Raw genomic sequence first — 12,636 nt, forward strand, 5'->3', positions numbered from 1 at the left:
CTTTAATTTTACGAAAATTTCATCTTATGTCATCAGTTGTATTACCAGAACCTGAAGATTTTTGAAATAATGTTGTGGCTTATATATATACATCTCTACACCCAGGTAATCCCAAGTGATTAATATAAGCAGTAGATATTAACCTTTTATTTCAAATCTATGCAGGAAATACACTATAAATTCCCAAACAATCAAAAGAATAATATACAATGAAACAATGAATATTTATTTATTCTACCACAAAGGAGAATTTGAAGAAGGGTGTTCACCAGCAGACCCTGGAGTATGTGCAAGAGCTCAAACAAGAACAAGAAATCAATATGATTGGACATGTATTGGAGGGAAGTTTTAATTGTGGAAAGTATACACATGTGACCTGAGCTGCAGACGCTGAGAGGGTGATCCAGATGTAGATATCCTTGGACCACTACAGAAGATTTCTTTCTGGGTTTTTTTCGAGTGCTGAGTTGATTAATTTCATTATCACAACACCATGTATTGATTTTTTTCCAAATCATGTAAACCTTGTTGTACTATATTTCTTTTAGAAATCTGTACACATAGAAATATGTGTCTGCTGTTTAACAGAGGATTCATATCGCACAATGAACAAGTCTTTTGGTGTAAATTTTTGTCTTCAATTTTGATATTGGATGATTGATATGACATATAAAGAGAATCACTTTCTAAACATTACATTTTGAAATCAAACCCTAATGATCAACTTGTATTGACCGACAACAAAAAAACACTTCACCAAGTTCACAGAATTTTGGTATCAGCTCTAACCTTTGAAAATTTTCTGTCTGGTTTCAGTTTCATTAAGGACAAAATGCCTGGCAACATACTGTATCACCTCATGTATCAGGTATAAATGGCTATATCTGATGTTTTTAAATTGAACTCATTTTGTATAATATAATAAAATAAGAAATTATGTTTACAGACAGTTTTAATGCTAAAATACTATGTGCAAGACTGTTGTATACTCCAGAGGTTTGCAATATGAAATCATACAAGAGATGATGTTGGTGAACATGTAGAAATTTTTTGACAAAAACAATTTTACAGGAGTTTCTATTTACATGAGATTTGTGAAGCAATTTTATAATTTTTCATTTTATTGATTATCTGGTGAGGTATAATGAAAAAGTTTGTGAAAAATTTCATACATTTCAGGTGAAATTGAAGCATATGTAATATTCTGTTTGTCACATTATAACTTAGATGCCTTTGCAAATATTAACAAAAAACGGCATTAATTAATTGATAACATTCTCATTCTGTATTTCTTTCTTTGGTAACGCCCAAATGTACATGACATCATGAAACATGATTTACTTGTAAAATATGGAAACCTTAAGTTAATCACAGCTTCACTAGGTCATATTACACATGTAACATGTGTGTAATGACGACACTTTATGTAATGGATGTAGATAATTATGCTATGAAATGAAATGGAACTAAACAGATTTTACACTATGCCTAGTGACAATGACTTTGTGAAAACATCATTTCATATCAACTGACTGTACATTGAATCTTTAGACATGAGGTCAATGACATTTTGCACATTGAAGTCAAAAACATTAAACATTCTGGCAATGGCAATATTGTAAGGTAGTTAAGATGGTAACACTTTGATAGCATCCAGGTATAACTAATATTTGTGAATAACTTTATACATTTAATAATGTGACAAAAAGATTTTAAAAAGCTTGACACATACAATTGTACATTGCATCTTTAATCTTCTGGTATACATTGACATGGTTAATGCCATAAATGAGTGTAAACAGGGACGTTATGATAATTAATTAAAACTATCATACTGATTGATAATACAAGTTCTACATTGTGTAGAGCATTCCAGTACCAGTTCTTAAATTCATCAGTCAATAATTTCAATAACTAAATTTTTGAATGATTAAAACAGACCCATCTATATATGTGTGAATGTTACATATTCCATAAGACAAATTAACTTCCAACTGACACCCCAGGCACACACGAGAACCAAGATAGAAAAGAAACACGTTTTGAACATGCAATAATTATATATAAGACATGCAAAGTATTTTTAACAAGTTTGATGTTGTAACTATACAAAGGGAATATGTACATTGCATGTTAACAGTCATGAAACAGCGAATACTTAACATTTGATTTTGTAAAACAAATTTTGATAGGTGCAGGGTAGAATTGATGTATGCATTTGGCAAACCTTAACGAAAATATTTGACGTTTGCATATTAATCTATGGCTCCTGTAGTGAAAGGTGTTTGTTGACTGTTGAATAAATAATAAGGTAGATTGTACTTGGTACTGAAAATTTTATAGATTACATTGAGAAAACAATAGAGCAGCCACGCTACGGGGTTTTCTATCAGAAAGGTCATTTTATCGACAAACGCGTACACAGCCCGGGCCCCATGTCTACATACTTTACCATCCCTGTTCACAGTTTTAACAATAAAGCCTTAAACATGCCTTTTTGCGATATACCATAATATTGTACTCACAATAGCAGAAGACAGACATCACTGTTTTCGGTGTCCCGATTTCAGTTCATCCCGTAACAGGCATATATACACGGGCAACTATACCGTTTCAGCAGTAGTTCCTCCTTCCATGGTAGGTTCTCTGACGAATGAAGGTATTTTATTGATTGGGAATGTCGCTGTATCGTATAGCTGTTGTATAGCCACAGCGCAATAGATCGATATCCAACAGCAGCACCTCGGATTTGGGACTCGTCTACAACCAACTGTCACCATGCAGCACGTGCCTGTTTGGTCATAGGCTGAAAATATATTCCTAGCATCTGTTTTTAAATATGTAACAGTATTAACGTGAAATAAAATGCTGACATATACCATACTGGAATTTATCGAGTATATATGGTCACTGTTGGTAGTTTTCGTCTTTTTCTAAGATCTCTCTTCGTTTTCTAGCAGACAACACACCGTTTTCCTTTCTATCATGTGAAATGCATTCTGATTGGTTGTTTTATAGTACGGCACTTTTCATTGGTTTCCGTATGAAAGGTAAAGGCTAAGTAACGGATGTAATTTACCAGAACCAACTCCTAAATCATTTTTCAAATACGTAGATGTTGACGACAAATCACGTGTTTCTGACATCAGGAATGAAAGTTCACTGATGTTTTCCAAAAATGTGAAAAAAATTTCCTTTTTCCAATCTATTAAGAAAAAAGTTGAATGGTGTATCATATTTAGTATAATCCGGATTACAGTTCGAGTGTCTTTTATAATTACCATTTTTAAGCCTATCAAAACGTCTAAAAGAGCACGTGGTTTTTTTTATCCAATCAATAACGTTCAATATCTCATTGTTCATTCACGTGAGTTTTGGCGGCGGTAGCTACGAAACGACGACATTTGTAGCATCTAGCGAAACTTTTTTTGTTAGTTTATCATAAGAGTGAAAAATGGAAGTAACCAACATAAAGAAGGCATTGCGTCACAACAGAATGGAAAGTAAGTTCATTTTAACTACGCAAAATAAACTAACTGTCTCACATTATTATACGAACTAACATATAGCCAAACATGGCCCTAGGAAATGTTCAATCTGCCATTTCTTCCACAAGAACAAAGGTTTTACTCTAATTCTAAAATCAAACGCAATATTGCCATACCGACGAATTTTAATTTAATGTTATTCAGGTGACAAAAGCCAGACGATCTTTACCGACATCAGTAAGTTTGATGTCGTCCCAACTCCTCCTAAAGACCCTAAACCTGCAGAAGCATTACACTTACGCAGAAAGCACAGAATTCGTATTCAGCATTTTGAAACACACGAGGCAAAGTATGGACATTCACTGGACTCAGAAACACATATCTACAGACTAGAACCCAGTACTGTACGTGATTCCAAAAAGGTACCCCAGACCAATGACCCAGCTGTTCCATGGTATTGTCCAACACCATTGAAAGGAAACAGAATGTTTGGCAAGGAGGAAAAGACGATGAAGCAACAAGCCTTATATGACGGCAAGTTCGAGTTTTAAATTGATTGGTATCGTTCATATTTTTGTTATTATTTTTCATTTATTTAAGTTCGATGTATCAATACACACGAACGCTTAGAAAGTAAAACTTTAATTTTCAAACATTGGTAGGCACTATATTGCCCATTTTTAGCATGGTGCATGGATGTTTTGTTGATTGTTATTTGATTCATCATAGTATGGATGAAATATGGATATCTTAATTGCTACATTTCCAGCTCAGAACTATTTGATTATCATACAGTCTGACATATTTATTACTGTCATGTTTTGTTTTCCTGCAGATGTCTTCCCCTACAGAGGGGAGAAGCCGACTACAAAATGTGGCAATGAAACAGTCAAGTAAGTAAATCACTGCTTTATAAAAGGAAGTGTTTATTGATATCTATTGGTATCGTGTTTATTGATATCTATTGGTATCGTGTTTATTGATATCGTGTTTATTGGTATCCTGCTTAGTGATATCGTGTTTATTGGTATCGTGTTTATTGATATCGTGTTTATTGATAACGTGCTTAGTGATATCGTGTTTATTTATATCGTGCATAGTGATATCGTGTTTATTTATATCGTGCATAGTGATATCGTGTTTATTGATACCGTGTTTATTGAAATCGTGCTTAGTGATATCGCGTTATGAAATCGTGTTTATTGGAATCGTGTTTATTAATATCGTGTTTATTGGTATCATGCTTAGTGATATCGTGTTTATTGATATCGTGTTTATTGATATGGTGCTTAGTGATATAGTGTTTATTGATATCGTGCATAGTGATATCCTGTTTTTATTTATAACGTGCATAGTGATATCGTGTTTATTTATATCGTGCATAGTGATATCGTGTTTATTGATACCGTGTTTATTGAAATCGTGCTTAGTGATATCGCGTTATGAAATCGTGTTTATTGGAATCGTGTTTATTAATATCGTGTTTATTGGTATCATGCTTAGTGATATCGTGTTTATTGATATCGTGTTTATTGATATGGTGCTTAGTGATATAGTGTTTATTGATATCGTGCATAGTGATATCCTGTTTTTATTTATAACGTGCATAGTGATATCATGTTTATTGATATTGTGTTTATTGGAATCGTGTTTATTGATATTGTGTTTATTGGTGTCGTGTTTATTGTTATCGTGTTTATTGATATCGAACTTATTGTTATCGCGTTTATTGATATCGAACTTATTGTTATCGTGTTTATTGATATCGAACTTATTGTTATCGTGTTTATTGATATCGAACTTATTGTTATCGTGTTTATTGATATCGAACTTATTGGTATCGTGTTTATTGATATCGAACTTATTGTTATCGTGTTTATTGATATCGAACTTATTGGTATCGCGTTTATTGATATCGAACTTATTGTTATCGCGTTTATTGATATCGAACTTATTGTTATCGTGTTTATTGATATCGAACTTATTGTTATCGCGTTTATTGATATCGTGTTTATTGATATCGTGTTTATTGGTATTCTGTTTATTGATATCGTGCTTATTGGTATTCTGTTTATTGATATCGTGCTTAGTGATATCGTGTTTATTGATATCGTGCTTAGTGATATCGTGTTTATTGATATCGTCCCTAACGTAGTAGATTCAGCATTTTCTTACTTTTCCTTCTTAATGTGTTGAAATACATAAAGATTATTATACATGACCGTCGTGAGGGCAAGCTAGTTGGACCAAATGCATAAGCATAAAAGACAAGACAAAAGATCAGCGATGCTTGAAATTGGCCGTTTATTAATATATAAACGATGAACTTGAAACATAAGAGTTTCAAGCATGAACAACAAATTTTACATAAGAAGACATATGGTCCTAGGTGGGGATCAAAAACGCCACCATGGTGTTCTAACATATTAAAAGTAATTTTTAGAACAACATTACCGGCTGGCATTATATTTATTTTCTTTTACAATCAACCACAGTCCTATTCGGTATCCAGTTCCTGGTCCCAAACAACAGTTGGTGCCAAGTCTTTTCCCAGTCAACAAGAACAGATTGCCCCCTGTGGTGGATCCCAAGAAGAAAACAATTCCAGAATCCCCTCATGTGGGCCCTCGTCCCATCAAGGCTAAGCACGTGCCTATTTACCAAGAAAGTAAGTCATTAATATCCATGTACTGTATATATGGTATTATCTAACTAATGCAACAATTCGATAAAACGGGGACATTCACATAGCGGATAAGTGTTGTAATCAGACAGTTACTATAAATAGATAAATAAACTGACCACACATAACGTGACATTGATAATAAATATTTTTTATTTCAGATACAGAAGCTAGCTGTATGCTTACACAGATGTATGGCTGCAGGTATGTTTCTTTTAATTGAAGAGAATTTAACACAGAAAGGTGCTTAGGACTAAAAGCTTCAAATAATAACAACCATTCTGATTGGAATGTCTTAATGTAAGGAAAGGTTTTTATTAATTTATTTATTTTACAGAGATGACTTTGAAGCTGACAGGGTTATCCCAGCTAAGTCCAACAACCGTCCCATCAGATACCTACCCCCAGGGCCCCGAAAACAGCTTCTTCCGAACCCCTTCCCTGTCAACAAGAGCAGCCTGCCTCCTCTTATCACACACCGTGGGACCGTCCCCCCGATGCGTGGATAGATGACGTCACCTCGGGTAGACATGACAAAACTTCCACTAAGATTATCATTGGACAAAGGACATCTTCCTCAAAGTTATCACAGAGAATATTGAATGCGATGTGAAATATCTACATTTCGTTTGGGACCTTTGAATTGTGCTTCGTTTTTCGGTAGATCCGATCCATTTTCCAGCATACTTTCAGCTTCAACTATGATACACTGTACATCTGTTAATTCAGCGTAAAGCATATCTGTGACTTTGATGAAGCGTTTTATAATTTGTTTTTTATTTCGAATTCGTCGATATCAAGAATTGTTGTTAAGTCATGATAATGTCTTAAAATTATCAATTTCACTGTGAAAGAAGTGTCGAATGGGTGTGTGTGTGTGTGAATGGGTTGTGTAAATGGTATATGTGAATGATATGGAGAATGTATACATTTTCAAGGATAAAGATAAAGATTACATGTAAATATATATATAATTTTTTTAAAAAATCTCTGTTCTTATTTTTTTCACGAATATATGAAAGAACAGGGAAAATACACATTCCTGTCGAGTGCCCCGATCAGAAAATAATCGACCGACTCTATCAAAGAAACAGGTTTCTTTAACACTATCGGTACAAGCCAACCGATCTCCTTTAACAAACAGAATAAGTGCAGCGAGGAAAAGGGTTATTAGTTTCGAATTTAAAATTTCAACATGAAGTGGTGAGGGGAGATCATTCTAGGGCCCGTCGACTGTTCAAGCTTATCGCTGTACGAATTGAAAGGGTGAAACGAAAGGAAGTAATTCTTGGATACCACAATATAAGAAAGGTCCTGATATTTATTAAAATATAAAAGGTATCATCATGTAGATTAATTTGCATAACATTAGTTACACGTATTTAATTAATGCATCCGAATTGAATGTAGATCAAGGTCATTCGTTTGAATTAACTTGCTACTCATTCAACCTAGTATGCTAATGATTAAATATTGTGACTTGACCTTTTTGACAACTCGTTTGAATATTTCAAAATATTTGACATATGTGACCTGTAATATGGATCGATGTCATCTGCTTGAAAAATATCGATACTTTCTGTTTTTACGATGTTTAATGTCCTTGCAACAGCCAGGTTCAAGTCAGGACAGGTGTCAACCAAGAGTGGAAAACGAAATCGATAGCCTACAAGCCCAGCATGCTACCGGCCGAATGATATCCCTTTTATCTATTCCGTTATTCAGGGTAACCCATTTGAAGATTCTCATATATTTGTCACCTATGACCTTTACTAGGTCAATATAATTCACATGTAAAAAAATAAATATTACCCTTCATTCCAGCAAGCCACTGGGCAAATCCCGTCCTCATATTCAAAATCCAAGGTTCTGCTCTCGTTTTTCTCTTTACGATAGTGAAATCTTGCATTACCAAGATGATCCACCTTCGAAAATTCTAACCAGTTACACATCGATTAATTCCTTTTTTCTGAGCTTCTGGTCATTTTTCTTCCGTTCCTTACATCGTTGATTATTTGACCTCTCCTGACTTTCTTTTAGAGGCTACCGATTCGCGTCTGTGATCAGTTTGTTCGTTAACAAAGCGTGACTGTTTTCCGTGTTTCAGGAGTTTACTAGTTAAAAATACATCGGGCGATGAGAGGAGGTGGTTCATGGTCCTGATCAATGCTCTGGAGAACGCAGATACATAGATGATCAACAATAGCATTGTTAATCGACAGTTAATCAATGAAGACCACGCCTCCGGAATCCGAGTGACCTCCTCGTTCAACTTCATATCACTATCTATTCTTTCGTGATCCAACGCGAAATCGATGTAATTATTCTATTAGTTTGGAAGTCAAGTACATTTTTTGTTGTTTTCTGTTTTCCTGTAAATTATTATGGGGAGGGGTATACAAACCTTTGGACGAAAGTACATAATCTGTCATGGTTCTATCGTTCAGAGAAGTTAAGACATCAAACAATGTGTTCAATACCATGATAGCTATAAATACCGATTCAATCATTTTCTTAAGATTGGCGTCAGGATCTGATAAGTTGGAGAATTTCCTGTTGTAGAAGATTTCATGCTTCTAATAAAAACACTTTTACATCCAGTCGTCTTCCTGTGTGATTAATGTCATGGGATTTTAAGAAAATCTTAAGTATAAAGCTGCTTTTACGGAAAGACCTGTGGTATTCGTGAAATCATGAATCTTTAAGAAATGCTGATGTCATATATTAATAGGATAACCATCTTACCTGGGGGAGGGGGCGTTATGTTTCCGAGAAAGTGACAATCCTGTGAATGTTGTCCATCTATAATGTTTACTTCGCTCATTTTGATCTGGTATCAGGCGGCAGGTCTTCCGCATGTTGTCCATAGAAGTTAATGACGCTCGCTGTGCGAAATAGGAAATAAAGTATAACACTAACTAGCTATCTGATACGTTCTAGAATTATCAAAATGCTTGTTTCTTACATGACGTTTTTCTTATTCAATGCATTACAGGTTGGGATCATGGCGAACTTCGATTTGCGAGGATGCACGGCTGATATATGTCTGATGTATCAATATCGGACTAGAAATGACACACACACACATTTTTTTACCTAAACATTTACATCAGGAGATAGTAAGGTAGAAGGACTGGGGTACGACATCCATTTTTTTAGAGATAAGTGTAATTGCTTTGACAATTTATAGCAGAAGAGGTCGGTTGACTTCCGATGTTGTATACAGTGCTAAAACGTCTAGTATATACATAACCTGTACCTAGCCATTTTCCTGACTTTCTGTTGAAGCAGTCGAGTCTAGTCAGCTGATGTCATTTTCACCTACTAGATAATCAATCACGTACATGGAGATTTCAAGTTTGTCCTCCGTGCGAGCGTAATCGATACACCGACAAGCACGTGCAGCTTGTGATTACCTTGACTGACTGTGATTTCCTATCGAACTACTGTACTTGACGTTTTGAGTTAATATCCTGTGAATTTTTTTCCGTCGGGCGATGTTGCCAAAAATAGTGACAAGACAACAAACTGTAAATCAAATGTACGATTATGGACATAAACTGGTGCATATTTAGTGTTGACACGTGCACATATTCTTAGGCAATAACATATACTTGGAAATAGATCCAAGTTCGCAGTAAAACAACTGACGTGATAAAGACACGGACGATGAACACAGAGACCAAATATTGAATCCTCGTTCCCAATGAACCGTCTCGGTTAGATGATGACCTTAGATTCGAATGATGATAATTAACCAATCCTTATCATATAACTATGATGTGAAGGATCACAACTGATCCTGTAAACCTGATTTCCTGCCGTGTCCCTGTTCACAACAAGTGCCATTATTGTATTTAGTGCTCAACACATTTCAATTTCACACCTGCCATGTCTATTGGAAGAGTCTGCCGTCATGGTCCAGTTATTGTGAGGGTGTGTCATTTGTGGACCGAGCAGAGTCAAGGGTAGGATGGTATCACTTATTGGGCAAGTCCATTTTAAAACAGTCAAGTTACAACACAATTTATTTCCGTTATACAACAGTTAAAAGGACATTCACATCCTTACCATCATGTACACACAGTTCAGGATTAGCAGGGTCACCTACTCATTCTTCTAGAGCAAACAAGTGTTTGTTGTTTTTCTTATAACGTCATCATTCAAATACCTGTAATATCAACTATAACCTACGACTTCAACTTTACAAAATTTCGATAATTTTACATTGGTGTCTAATTAATAGTTAGTTTATTTTAATCTGAGACCTAAATCAATTTTGAGATGATGAAACTTGACAAAGCACATGTCGTTAGGCTAATTGATTACATGCGTCGCCAAATAATTTGAACAGAAGTTTTGATCTCTTGACAAGCCATTGTAATCTGTTGAGTTGGGTAACTACATTTCTGAGATATTCCTAATTGACTAAAGGTTGCATTTCTTTTCGAATTCGTATTTCATTTTCAAGTGCAAATTTGTTTTTAAAATTTGATGGTTATGTCATCTTGAGAAATTCTCGATCCCACTATTAAATCACGGACTGAAACTAATTTGTGATAAAATGGTTGTGAAATCATCTACACGTTATAAGGGGACATATTATACGTCCATAACTAGTGTTTGTATACAAGAGGAGATCTCCCGATACCTCCCGAAATCTAATGCGTTAGCATTCAGCCGATAGGGGTCGATAATCCACGGGAGTGATGTCTATAGAGAACTTCCCACCACATTTAACACAGAGGGCTTAGATCATTTAAAAACAATTCTTATCTGATCGTGTTTCTCCTTTATTTGTTTTATGTTTCAAACTGCTGTTGAGTCGTTTATCAGCGTGGCAGGTATCATTTTTGTCGAAGGAAACCATGGCAAGTCCGTTATATACTGTTTAATCTTTAAGGTGTATTTTTTTTCACAAGGTCTTACCTGAGATTTTACGTTTCACACAACACATTTCTAAAGACTCAACAATTATTGAATAATTGTTCATATACATTGTCAGCACTATGATATGATTTTAAATTTTGAATTATTTAGTATAAAAAAAAATAAAATTAAGATTTTCTTAATTAGAGATACAATGTACATGTATTATGAAATAATGAAAAATCTCCAGTATATTTTGTAATGGAAATAAAGATGAAAACACCTAATGAGCTTGTTGATGATGAAAACAAGGCTTGATCATCGAATTACATGTTCTAAGGATTGTATCTACCTGACTGAACATGAAACAGATGTACTGAAAAACAGAAAACCCTGATCAACAATGTGAAATATTCGTTTTAAATAATGTCATTTTAATACCATTGTACTACTAATAGGGACCTAGTGCACCTCCACATCAAGATTTTGATATTTTTTGACATCACTATGGATTTTCCCCAGTGGTCTCTTGGACTTTTAATTATTAGGCCCTCAGCATCACTAAGGAGTCCTTGAAGAATGACAAAGCTGTATGATGCAGTCACATTCTAAATTGTGACCAAACATGCTTTTCACTTGAGTGTGTTTTGTAAAATGTTGAGAAAATGTTATTAAATCAAATTAATGGTAAAATGTATTCAATATATTGACAATATGTATCAGCCTAATATAGTAGCTAATGGTCAGAATTCAGCATCCTTTACAAGCGATAATGGTTTGAGACAGGGAAGAAATTTATCTTTATTTTACTATTTTATGTAAGTTTATAACAACAAGGTCCATTATTGAAACTGCAAGATGAAATAGTACTGAGGTCTAGCAAAAAATGTAGTGATGTGATAGCCAGATTATACAGTGTCAATCACCACCTAATCATAGATGATAATATCAATATACATATTATTATACAAGGCCAAATGCAATTAAGTTTAAAGATCTACAGACATGTTAACATACTGTAAAAGAAATATGTGAAATTATGCGGATAATTTTAGAAATATTTATCTTCCATCGTAGGACATAATTCATTGTATGAAACTGTACATTGTATTATGAAGTTTCTCAATTCTTTACGTGTTTGATATAATTAAATGGATTAAAAATTTAATTTTTACAAATATTCAAACTGTTTATACACAGTAAATTAAACTAACACTATAATACTGATTAGCATTGAGCAATGATCAGTAACCAATTAATTGAAATACGTTACTCTTTTGAGTTATGAGTGGTATATAACGCCTCTGAGGTACAAGTAGTGACTCATTGGAGTTATGAGTGCTATATAACTCCTCTGAGGTACAAGTAGTGACTCCTTTGAGTTATGAGTGGTATATAACTCCTCTGAGGTATAAGTAGTAAGTGACTCTTCTGAGGTACAAGTGGTATATTCATTCCTCTGAGGTACAAGTGGAATGACTCCTCTGAGTTATGAGTGGTATGTAACTCGTCTGAGTTATGAGTGGTACATTTCACTCCTCTGCAATACAAGTATTATTTGACTTCTCTGAGTTATGAGTGTATGTGACTCTTCAG

This window comes from Ylistrum balloti, unplaced genomic scaffold (assembly GCF_031769215.1).
Source record: "Ylistrum balloti isolate Yb309-2 unplaced genomic scaffold, AGI_CSIRO_Ybal_v1 Utg371472, whole genome shotgun sequence".
In the NCBI taxonomy this organism is placed as follows: Eukaryota; Metazoa; Mollusca; class Bivalvia; order Pectinida; family Pectinidae; genus Ylistrum; species Ylistrum balloti.